Source organism: Clinocottus analis, unplaced genomic scaffold (genome assembly GCF_023055335.1).
Source record: "Clinocottus analis isolate CAN_PGR_092001 unplaced genomic scaffold, fCliAna1.0.p SCAF_18, whole genome shotgun sequence".
Taxonomy (NCBI): Eukaryota; Metazoa; Chordata; class Actinopteri; order Perciformes; family Cottidae; genus Clinocottus; species Clinocottus analis.
In genome coordinates, this window is record NW_027175909.1 from 1,238,054 (window position 1) to 1,251,061 (window position 13,008).

A 13,008-nucleotide genomic window follows, 5' to 3' on the forward strand; every position below is an offset into this window, starting at 1 on the left:
ATTTCAGGAGGTTTAAGACCAGTGACGATGCAGAGGCTGCGGGAAAGGGTTCAGTATGACTCAGATTGCCGTTGGGACTCTTACTCCGTGTGCAACTTTTTCACATTACACATTTCCTTGAGGGATGGCCGGCCAAGGTGAAAGTGCTCCCTCCGCCCTGCCAGACATTGTGATGCGCCCCTGAAGTCAGTCATCATCCTCCACTGTTGATTGGATTGCTTTGTGTCAGGGACATCCCCCTTGACCTTACCGCCATAGGGGACCCCACCAGGAGCATAGCTCAAGATGGTCACCACATTGAGTTGACAATCCATGTAGAGGAATCTCCATTTCACACATGCATATTTAGCAACATGCTTGTTCTGTTGACTGTCATAAAGGAGAGCAACACTGCATATTGACATTAGAGAAGCAGACTGGCCCTTGCACGTTCAAGTTTAAGCCAATTAAATGTTAGACGTTCAAGACAGAAAACTGTGTATTAAAGAGACAAACTCCCGGCTGTTCGATGTGTTGTTTTGGACGGTCAACCTGCAGGTTGACTGGACGACTTCCTGCTATCGCGATTGCAGCGCTTGTTACTTTATCTGTGATCAAGGAAATACATTACGAGATAAAGAGAGAAGTTGTCGAACTGAATTCTTCTGGAGGCTACACCAGACATCCAACAATTGATACACACTAACACTCCATTTTTCACCACGTAGGGAAATTTGCATTTAGTTTTGCAACCCTGTGTTTTACAATACAATAAATTAACCTTAAACCCTAAAAGTACACATGAAATGGTCCTTCTAAAAAAGTCAGATCATTCTTATTTTTCAGCTCATGGGGTTGCCGTTGTTCTGTGAAAGCAGTAAAGCTCATAAAGTAATGGCCCAATGGTTTGCAGTGGCATCTGTACCATTAAGTAAGGCAGGATGCTCTCTTGTCAACGGCAGAGTTCAGCATGCAGAGCAGAAGGTCTTACAACAAAATGTTGTAGGACCTTCAACAAAAATCTATAATCACTTTGCTGATTTAAATCATTTCAAAGAAAGAAATGTGACTAATTATGTAGTTACTTCACTTTGACGAAGCTAAATGCTTGCATCAAGATTAAAATAGACTTTATTACGTACAACAGCAAGTGAATGCGTCCCCATTCATTAGGCTGCAACGTTCAGCTCTGATTCTGACTGACTAAACTTTGCATAGACGTGGTGAGAGGTATCAGGAGAAAGTGGTGTTTGAAAAGAGAGAAGGAAAGGTTAAAACGAAAGGGAAGTTCGGAGCATAATTGGACTTTCCTCTGTGTTTTCTGCTCCAGTCTGGATTAGAGGAGGAAGTCAGGCAGGATTTGGGACACATGGTAATTATCCCATTTGAGATCCCATCTGCGACCCTTCTTGTCCCCAGCCTGTTTTTTAAACCCTCCCCAGTCCTCTCAGCTTAAGCAAGATTGTCTTTCTCTGCTCTAGAGTCTCTGAGGTCACTAAAAACAAGCCAGGCTTTTGTGTCACAACAACAAAGGATTTCAAATGAAGAAGCAAATACCTTTTAGCTCCCACTGAGAGGAGACGGGACTTGTTTTGCAGCCTTAACAATTTTAGGAATACGTGAGTTGTGTGTTTTGTGAGGGTTGTGTTTTTGCCTGGTATACCTTAAAAAACTGAATGTCTGGTTCGATGTAGATATGGCCGCAGAAGACTGTGAATTATTGTGGTATAGAAATCATACAACATAATGTGAACAAGTCATTTAGAAGGAATGCTTACATCCTACTGACATTAAATATACAGTATTATTATGAAGCAGTCTAAATGCAGTAGTGATGCCTCATTATGATCTACGTAAGCATGCGGATGATGGTCTCCATCAACAAGATTATGGGATATACTCTTTACTGTTATTTTTTAAAGCTTCTCATCGGTGCTACCAGGTTGAATTGCACAACAAAATCTGACAAAAGCATGCAAGTTCCCCAAAAACTTCTTCAACTCAGACTCCAGTGACCATGAACCGACCCGGATCCAGCTATATTATATAACGTAAATGTAATTGAGTTGAATCATGCACCATGTGAGAGACAGCATGATATGACGGGTCAGGGATCAATGTGTCGTCCATTATGTCTCTCAGCCGAGAGACAACTGAAGAGATGAATATAACCGTCTATACAGACACAGTGACTATCAAAGGTATGATGTAGTCTGGACCTGTCTTAAGACTAAACTACATCGTTAACAGCAAGGTTGTAAAATGTCTTCTTTTTTTAAACCCTTTTGTGGTCCTTGACCTCTTTACTGTATCAACAAGTGCATCACTTCATTTTGTAACTAGACGGGGAGTCTGACTGACTGTTGGACTTCTGTTTGCTTGTTGGCTGTGTGCACTAAACAAATTGTCAACATCACAAATGCCCCTCAGAAAATAATAGCGCTTGGAAAAGAAAGAGATTGATTTTAGATCTCCTTTCCCACAAATGTGGAGGCCCTACATCTCTGTGCTGTGAGGAATGGCACATAGGAGTCTCTTCTCCTGATAACTATGTCACAATTTCATCATCAATATGTCGATATCATAAAATGAAAAGACAAATAGAACCTCACAGACAGGGCCGTACTGAATCCAAACCCTTAAACATGTTCAGTATTTTAGCTGCTTTCTTACCCAGAGATTATAAAACTGAAATGTGCACGACAATCTGAACTGATAGCTAACGGGGGCTGTCGCTCCCAATGAGCTACATGAGAACTTCACATAGTACAAAAGTACAAACTTCACAGACATAAAACATCATAAATACATGGCAAAATGCCTGTACTTTTGTGGAAATGGAAGAGCGTTACATTTTTAACAGGTTACGCTTTCACATGTGCGACTCCGATTCTTGGCGTTTGGCCAAAAGCCGATCTTTATGAGATCTCCATGGGATCTCTATGGGGTCTCTATGGGATCAACTTTTCTGCTGTTGTGTCTCCCAACATTGAGCATAAATTCAGAGCGGCAGTATCAAATCTACAACCCCGTTTTAAAAAGATTTGTAGAGGAAAGCAGCTTACTATTTTTTGCACAGACAGAACTTTATTGGCATTGTTCTCACAAAGTGATTGCACATTTTACTTGTTTTTGTCTGATGAGCAATCTGGTTTACTTGCAATCTTCTTTATTCTATTATATGAAAAAACACTGGATGGAGAAGTCACAAAAAGTTATTTCAAGCAAAATTCAGCAAGGACCATTTTGTTGCAATTTTGTTGGGGCGGTGGAGCATGAACATTTTTCTACCACCAAAGTGCGGTGTGACAAAAAAGGGGCAACATAGATACAGGGTGTCGTAAATTAGTAAACTGAAAAAAGGACCCTTTGTGAATCAGCTGTCTGCTGTGGGCTCTGGGTTCACCACATCTACTGTAGCTCCACTCGTTTCTCAGTCCGTCAGCTGCTCCAGGCTGGCCGATAAAATTACAGCGCTAGAAGGAATAATATTCACACTCTACAAGATCCAGGATGCCAAGCAACTCGTGGACACCATCATCTTTGGCCCAGTACAAACCGACACAATCAGCGACATGATGCCCTTCCTGCGGTCATAGTCCCTGAGGATTCCTGGGTATGACTCGATACTAAGCCTAAAGCCCTGTTCAGCTCCACTCCATCCCACCATGAACCCTAGTCTCTGCTCACAGCTGCTTGGGAGAGAGGCATCCTCCTCCACCGTCCCACCGGCAGCCTTGCAGGACCCATAGACCTGAACCCTGGGCCAGCCAGCAGTCTGAGTTGACCAAGACACTTCTTAAACAGCTGTGGACTGTTCTTTTATATCAGCGGTCCAACCCCTACACTCGGCCGTGGAACTCAGCAGTCCTCAGTTTCCACAATTGTCTTCAGTCCACCTGCAGGACCCACAACATGGGTTTCATTGACAATTGTAATTGTTTTACCTCTTTTAACAATGATGGTATTCACCTCAACAAGCTGGGTAACTGCCTGCTTGCGGATATTTTACTGCTCGCTGTCCCATCCTGTCCATTAGCCTGACTATTTACTCTCCACACACACACCCTCCTCTTCTTCTACGCTGCCGCCCCAAAGCACAGTCTTGATGAGTTTTAAACTGTAGTGATTATATTATAGCTGTTTCAGGGTTAACTGTTTAGATTATATACTTTGCCTTGGACCATCCAGAGCTTTCAGCCGCATTGCACAGTTTTCATCAGAAGATGCTCAGCTGTATTGGAAATGGCTTTATTTTTATCATATGATTAAATTCTGTGATGATAACAGCCATTCCCGTGACTGCCTGTTTTTAACACGTCTTCACATGTTAAAAAACAAATGTTCTGGTGGAAAGAAATGATAAAATGTGGTTTTAAAGCACTGGAAAGCTCAGTCAGAGCTTGAGTTAAGATTTTTCTCTCTTTTTTCAAACATTTGTAATGATTGCCCTACTTTTAAATTGCATTTAAATGTGTGTTCAAACATACTTTACAACCAACCTAGTCTTTTATAACTGGAAGACCACAGTCAATGACCACAGCCAGTTTAATTGGCTCCATACAGTCCACCATGGATCAAATAATGGCAACGATCCACTCAGCTGAAACATCTATTCACACTTTTGTACACACTTGCATCTGTGTGTTAAGTTTGAAGAATAATGAGCATGCATTTTGGTAATGGCATCACACAAATCTTAAGCATGTTCCCTTTCATCCGAAACGAGGTACACGTGTGTGTGTGTGTGTGTGTGTGTGTGTGTGTGTGTGTGTGTGTGTGTGTGTGTGTGTGTTGTGTCAGGGGGAAAAGCAGAGCACAGGGGGTGGATCTCCAAACTCGGGCTGTGGGAGGTGATTAAGGGGAGGTACTTTCTGCAGGTGCTGCAACAATCGGCAGCTGGCACCAGGCGCACCTGCAGCCCATCAGCTGATCAGAGACACTACATCTGCAGAGCTGGATAAGCAGCAGAGAGAGGAGGGCAAAGACCGCCTGGAGTGGGAGACAGGAGGATCCCCTGAGCAAAGGCAACGGATGCAAGGTAACCCTGCGATGTATATCATTACCTCTCCACTCTGATTTGCCGCGCAGGTCCAAGGAACCAACCAACCAGCGAGCGACGACCACAGAACCTGGCTGGGAGGAACCTTTTGTTGACCTTGACTAGTGATGGTGAGATGAAGCTTCCTGAAGCTTTGAGGCTTTCCATCCAATTGGTTCGCTCATGGGCTGAAGCTTCATGATGTTTCATTTGCTCTACTGCACCACCAAGTAGACGAAACTTGTAAAACAGACAAAGTCATCATCACGACACCAAGTGTGAAGCTTTGAATTTAACAAATGAACGAATGATGTTTGAGATGAAAATACATAAATTAATAACTCATTAATATTGTGGCTGGGTCAAAAGTGGCGACAAATTGAGTAGAGGGTTGTGATGTGACTGTGGCACAGTGGTTAGCACACCCGTCTTTCAGTAAAAGGGTCAGAGGTTTGAGCCCGGGATCCGCAAGTCCATGTTGATGCGTCCTTGAGGAAGCGTTAAACCGGAGTTTCAGGGTCCACGGTGACTATTGCTTAAATGTAAGTTGCTTTTAATGAAAGCTTCAGTTAAATGTAATGTTACTCTAGGTGAATATTAACATGAATAAAACATTGATTTATTCATTCTCCATGAAAAAATAAGAACTTTCCCACAGTGCTGGGCTTTTTTAGACAAGTTCACCTGCTTTATAAAATACTCTTTCACAGATGACGCTGGTTACAGAGAGGAAGAGGGGAAATCCATTGGGTTTCGCTGCCACTTATATTTTAAATCGCATGGCAAACCAACAAACTGTTTTCTGACTCAGTCACGTGGTACGGCCGGCTCGCGAGGCTTCGAACGTCATCGCATACGTCGTCGACACAAGCCTCAGTACACGCTTCACCAAAATCTACTTGAATTACTCGACACACGCTTCGAAGCCTCGACACGAAAGGACACATCACTTTTTTTTGACCCCACCCCTCTTTTCCCCTAATGCCTGATATTAAAATGACACTTTTTGTTTAAACACCACTGTCTGAGTTTCGTATTTTATTCCTGAATCTTGGTAAAGCCTCAAGTCCCTCGGGTTGCCACAGTGTGAGCGACATACAGCTGGAACAAGTGGCTTCCACACAGGATTCTGGCTAATAAATGGAGGCAGGAAAAGGGTCACAACCTCAACTCATTATCCTCAAAACCTAAAGTGCAAAAGGTCTGCGTAGATTGTGGGAGGTGTGAGTGATCTGATTGGCTATACCGCTATGTTTATTGCAGCTGGTTACTTCAACATGAGAACTTACAGCTAAGTGTGGGAACAAGGGAGGGAAAGAGGGAGAACTTTCTCATGTGATGCTGACAAAAACAGACAGAAGGGTCGAAAGGAGAGAGGTGAGCCTGTGAGAGAGAACGAGTGTTAGGTGATCTAAGTCTTCTGGAAAGACTGCTGAAAAATGATTGTACCACACTACTGTTCTACTCTTGTCTCCAGCCTGGTCACGATTTGACAGCAATTAATCAGTCAATATTAATGTAATGAAACTTGATGACACAAGCTTAGAGAAGCAAGCTTGTGATTGTCGTAATTTTTTTTTTGTTAGTCTTTCTGTCTTTTTGGCTTTCCCTCTTTTTTTTTTCTGTGCATCATGTGTTTTATTAGTCTCGTAAGCCTTGCTCTCAAAATAAACTGAATTGAATTGAAATTCAGTTCATTTTGTTTAAATCACAAATTTGCCTTTTACAATCTGTACACATACAACCCCTTAAATTGGATCTGGAAAAACTAACCCCCAAAAATATAAAAAAAAATTACAGGGAAAACAGGGAAGCCAGATACATTGAGCTTATGGCGGACAAAAAACGTGACAAAAACAACATTGATCAGTTTCAAAAGCCAGAACACAAATTGGGTTGATTGCATATCATATAATAACCGACCGCATGCCGTCCAACAGCTTGTTTTGTGCCGTCTTTGACGTGCCTTTAAAAACCCTAGATGTCATAAGGTGCTTCTCTAGCACACCGTGTCGGGAGGCAACAACGTCCACCAATCCCTTGAAAATGCCACGGTTGTCCGAGGAGTCAGTCTCGTGGTGCACGGCCAACTCAAAAGTCCCACAAAACTTCACACAATCAATTATTTGTGATAAAATGTGCTTGTTTTCATCCACCACCTCATTGTGTTTCTTCACCGCAATCCTGTGTCTGTGTTCAGCGAGGTAGCGAAGTTCACTTTGCCTGATATGCTAGCTTGACGGAGTTATCCATGTGTGTCCTGGTGTTCTCATGTTGTCTTAATTTTATCGACAAGTGCTTCATATCCCTTACTTTGTAAAATCTCTCCTCCAACACCCGTTCGAGAGAAGAACTTTGGCGGAGAAACGACAGGTAAAACACCTGGTCCCAGATCAACAGGACCTCACCATAAGACAACAGACTGACGTGAAAGCGAAGCAGCTTCTGTGGAGACGGGTACACCAGAATGGTTTTGCTAGCAGCTGGACGCAGTCACGCTAACGCTGTATTTTGCCTTCCATGCTTGCTTTTTAAATCGATGGGGACAGATCAAGTGGGAGTAAGAGTTAGCTCTTCAGTGCTCTCACTGGCTATTGTGATGTCATTAAAATGGCGCCTAAAGAGAATAGCCCTTAGGAGAACAAGAGACGGGAACACGCACCTTTGGGCCAAATGATTCTGGCCTGAAGCTGAATCTGTTTTAGGACGCTGATTGGCTAAATTTTACATCACTCATTTCCCTTTTAATCAGTAATTGGCCAAATTGCTTCTTAGACCTGCTTTTCTTGGGCCCTGAGACATGCACAGGCGGAGAGGAAAAGCATATATTTTGGGCAGATATCCAATTTTACAAATATTACTAAGAGCACCTCAAAGTCTAGACACATTTCCAAGTTGTCGTTCTGAACTTCTCTGAAGAACAATGTTTTGAACGACATGGAGTCCAATGTAGCTAAAAATCTTTCTGCAGCCATTGTTCATGGGCTACGGTGATGATGATCTTTGACAATTGTGTTATGACCAGGGCTCTCAAGTGTCACGCATTGAGTGACTGTCACGCATTTCGGTCTTAAGACCAATTGTGTACCAACATAGTTATTAGCAACCCTGGTGGTGTGTCATCGACCTAACATCAACCCTTGTCCAAACACACCTCTCGACCTGGGTTGAGAATCTGAGTCGATCAGTACAAATCAAACCTTTAAAGTCACCGCAGTGCAACCCTGGTTGAGCCCTCGTGTGAGAGGGGTATGAGGTAAGAGTGTGCCTTTACAAAAGAAGCAGGGACATCATTTTATTGTGTTAACGTCACAGACATCTTTTCTTTTATTTAAAGAGATGTTTTTGGTCAGACGTGTGCATGTTGAATTGATTTACTTTGTAAGAACTGTATATTGTGTATAGGAAAGAGTGTGTGTTGATGGGTTTTGCAGCAGTCTTGTCATTATCAACCCATGTTTTGGGGGAATGACAGATGTTGGAGGGGGGATGGGCTGCATTTTTCGCCCAATGAGTTGTTGGACTTTAAGCAGGCCCCTATCCTGATGTGCTGTCAGCCGGTCTGCAGCCTCCATCTGGAGCACTACTGGAGGTGTGAACAATGTCTTCACAGTCTCCTTCAGTGCCCTTCACCACTGGTTGCACTTTCTTACGTTTACAGTTCAACTTACAAATGCTGTGTAGTTATTCTGACAAATTTCTCTTCATCCAGAGGTCACACTTTCAGCCTGTATGGCTGGGTCCAGCTGCAGACCACAAGTTAAACACTGATCTTCTTTTGGGCATTTTAGCACATTACTCTGCACTCCAGCACAAGTGTCCAAACCAGCCCTCACATTAACTGTCTAGCCAGCCAGTACTTTTAGTTTAGGATAATGAAAGGAAAACACATAAGGGATTCTTTCAGGGGTTCAAGGATGATGTGTTTATATTTGCATCAGAAGAAATGTAACAGCAGCAAAAAACAATTACCTGGACAAATTATATGTCAATATCTATATCTTAATATATAACTACAATATTTTTGCAAGGATGGTGCGGCGGCTACTGCCATAAGACGTTGCAATATATACATACGGTAACATTACCAGTAGTGAGATGTGTTATTGAGGTTATTGAGTTGTCTTTTTTTTTTGCTTCATAGACACATAGGTCACTGGTTACCATGGTGATTGGGGCACCAGGGTGAAGGGCAGATGAGATCTTAAGGACTTTCTACAAAACCATCTGTTAAACCCTGTTTTACAAGCCAAACGATTTAATCAAATCACCAAAATATTACAATCAACAGAGAGGAAAAAAACAGCTGAACACACTTGTTTGGTTTGTGGAGTTAAACAGGTGAGTGAGCGTCTTAAAAGACTGGGGAGCAGTTGCTCCTCTCATCTCTGTGTCTAAAGTAACATACAAAAGTGCACATGTCCACACGTGCACACATGTGCACAGAGATGCGGTCAGCCATTTTGTTTAACCACAACTAGCTTCATAATAGCATTAAATTCACTACTCTGCCTCTTCTCCAAAAGACTTCAGGTAGTTTGTGTGTATCAAACTGCATGACAGTGAATGGGACAATTTCTCGCTGTTTTTCTCGCTTTTCAGGACAATAGCGATTTCTGATCAGGGCGTTTTCATGTACATGACGCATGTGCTGGCAACGCTGCGGGACGGGTTTCGCGGCACAGTTTTGTATGGGCGCTATGATTATTGAGTACAGTCAGTGTCCTTTAAAGCCTTGCTGAGGATCTATATCTTAACACTAATAACTCAAACGTTGTCCATCAATCAGTGTTCTCCCTCAAGAAAAAATACAATGTGACACCACAATAATTCCATCAGTACTTACCTTTTGTAATAAATAGAAGATTAAACTGTAACAATTTCAATGGGCAGTCTTACCGTTAGCCGCACAGGAAGTTACAGCTCGCAATTTTCAGTATTATTTACTGCAATTTACAGTGTAAATAAATTCAATGCACCATGTACAATTCTTACTGGTACTTTATATGTAGATCCAGCTAATAAGAACTAGGCAATGGGAAACAAGGGGAGAGCTCTTGCTCTAACCCCTTTAAAGGGTTGTCATCCCACATTACAGGTTGCACACATTTGGTGTCACAGATGAATACAGAACAAAGAAACTCACGATATAATTCGGGAGATTGACAAGATCGGTGCGGCTGCAGAAGTAAAACAGGCGCTGTACCGGTCCTTCTTGGTGAAGAGGGAGCTGAGTCGGAAGGAGGAGCTCTCCATTTACTGGTTGTCTACGTTCCAACCCTCACCTATGGTCACGAACTCTGGGTCGTGACCAAAAGAACGAGGTCGCGGATACAAGCGGTCGAAATGAGCTTCCTCCGTAGGGTGTCCGGGCTCAGCCTTAGAGATAGGAAAAGGAGCTCGGACATCAGGAGCGAGCTTGGAGTCGAGCCGCTGCTCCTTCGTATCGAAAGGAGTCAGCTGAGGTGGTTCGAGCATCTAATCCGGATGCCTCCTGGACGCCTCCCATTAGAGGTTTTCCAGGCACATCCAACTGGAAGAGGCCCCGGGGAAGACCCAGGCCACGCTGGAGGGATTATATCTCCCGGCTGGCCTGGGAACGTCTCGGGGTCCCCAGAATGAGCGTGGAAAGTGTTGCAGGTGAGAGGGAAGCCTGGGTCGGTCTGCTGGGTGTGCTGCCCGGATAAGCAGCTAAAAATGGATGGATGGATGGAGATATATATATATATATATATATATATATATATATATATATATATATATATATATATATATATATATATATATAATAAATATATATATATATAATAAATATATATATATAAAAATTAGTGGTGGGCACGATAACGCGTTAACGTGAGAGTAATCTGGCAATCCTTTAACGACATTAGCTATTTGATCTATGTTAACTTGCTGTTGCCCCAGAGTGCCTGTTATATTGTTCTGATAACATTACTTTAAAATAAAATCTGCAATACACTATTTTTGAATTTGGCGCATAAGGCGATTAATTATGATTAATCACAAAAAATTGATGCGATTTATCAGTTTTATATATATATATAAATATATATATGTATATATGTGTATATATATGTATGTGTATATATATGTATATGTATATATATATATGTATATATATATATGTATATGTATATATATATATGTATATGTATATATATGTATATGTATATATATATATATATATGTATATGTATATATATGTGTGTGTGTGTATGTGTGTGTTTAGTTAATGCACTAAGGAAGAATGCTAAGCTTTGTGTGAACATAAACTGAATTAAGCAGTTTATCCACTAATCTGTAAAGATACAGCGTTTGTCGTCTGGTTTGAACAAATATCAATGTGAGACATTGAGAATGTAAATTAACACTATACCTAACCAGCAAATTGATCATTTTTCTAAAGGCTCTCGTTAGAGTCCGTATAGTTTTTTCCGTCCTGGCTGCTGCAGAAACATGGCGGTTCAGGATGGTGTGCTCAGTAATATGGGCTCCCTTCGAAGATATGAAGGGCTTTTTCTAAGATAATTAAAACTATGATTTTCTCATTTCAGATGATTATACACTGATTAAAAACATAGTTATGAATATTATATTACATTTATGCTAAGTAATTCCCCTAGATGTTAGACACTGTGCCTTTAAATTGAATGGTACATTTTCTCTTCATTTCCTGTTGGAGAAAAACTTGAGGAGTAGTTAAATCAATGTAATGTTAAATACATTTAACGTAAACATTTCCCAGTGTGAGTACTGATGCTACAGGAAAATCAATGAACCGTGAAGAGCAGTATGTATTGTCATCATAATTATTATTTCTCTTAAACATACTTTTTAAAAAAAAATACATGCAGCATATGTGAGTGTATAATATTTTGTATTTATTTTATGTTCCTCAACTTCAAAAGTATCTTTGCCCATTAAACAAACCATTTGTGAAATATGAAAACAATTAAGAGAAGAGGTGGTATGTCATGAAAGGTGAGAGGACGGTGACAACACCACTGTCTAGAAAAGTGGCACTATGAAATAAAATGTGTCATTATAAAAAGTGGCACTATGAAATATAACTTGACACATCATTTCTTGACGTAGTGGATGTGGTGGGGCGGTTCGACTCCGCTGCAGAGGGGACAGAGTGTGTGTGTGGTGGTTTAGGGAACGCTGCTGGAAAGAGGTGTAATTAACCTCAGCTGCAACAGATGCTTGAGTGTGTATCTCCCCAACATATACCCGAGTCACAGGGAGGAGGAATTGGGAGTGTGAGCAGGAATCACAGCTGGCATACGAGCGGAAAGCAGTCAAAGGACACACACACGGCTGGTACGCACAACCAGCCGACAAGACCACTGACCAATAAAAAACATATAGAATCCTTGATGCTGGTCGGTTAACGGAGAAGTTACAGTGAAGTAAAAAGAACAAGAAACGAATCAAGCAGTCATTACACAGGTGCAATGTTACTTCTCTCCATTTAATGTAGACATTGTTGAGGTAACACACTGGTGACTGTTGTCAGACAGAAGAAGAGTGTAACGTTTATAGTATTGCACACTCCCGATACCATACACATGTATTCACACCATTACACTGCGAGGCTATAACTTCAAGACAATCAGTGATTACTGAATTAATGAGATGATTAATCAATTAATGATTCCTCTTTTCTCTTCTAGCATTCTTTACATGGTATAGGCAGAAAAAATAAGAATATTTTTTATCGCTACAGTATTTACACATGATACCAAAGTAATATATCCTTTCAATCTTTAAGATACATGACAGTGTACATTGATACTAGGGATGCACCGTAACACTTACATTTGAGTACTTGCTAATCAGTACTGAAGATCACATTACAGGTCTAACAATCACCTTTAAAATGTATTTTCATCAGCTGTTCCTCAAATTCAATGTTAATCATCAACCGTTTAACCAGTATAATATAGTTAAAATAAATACCTACT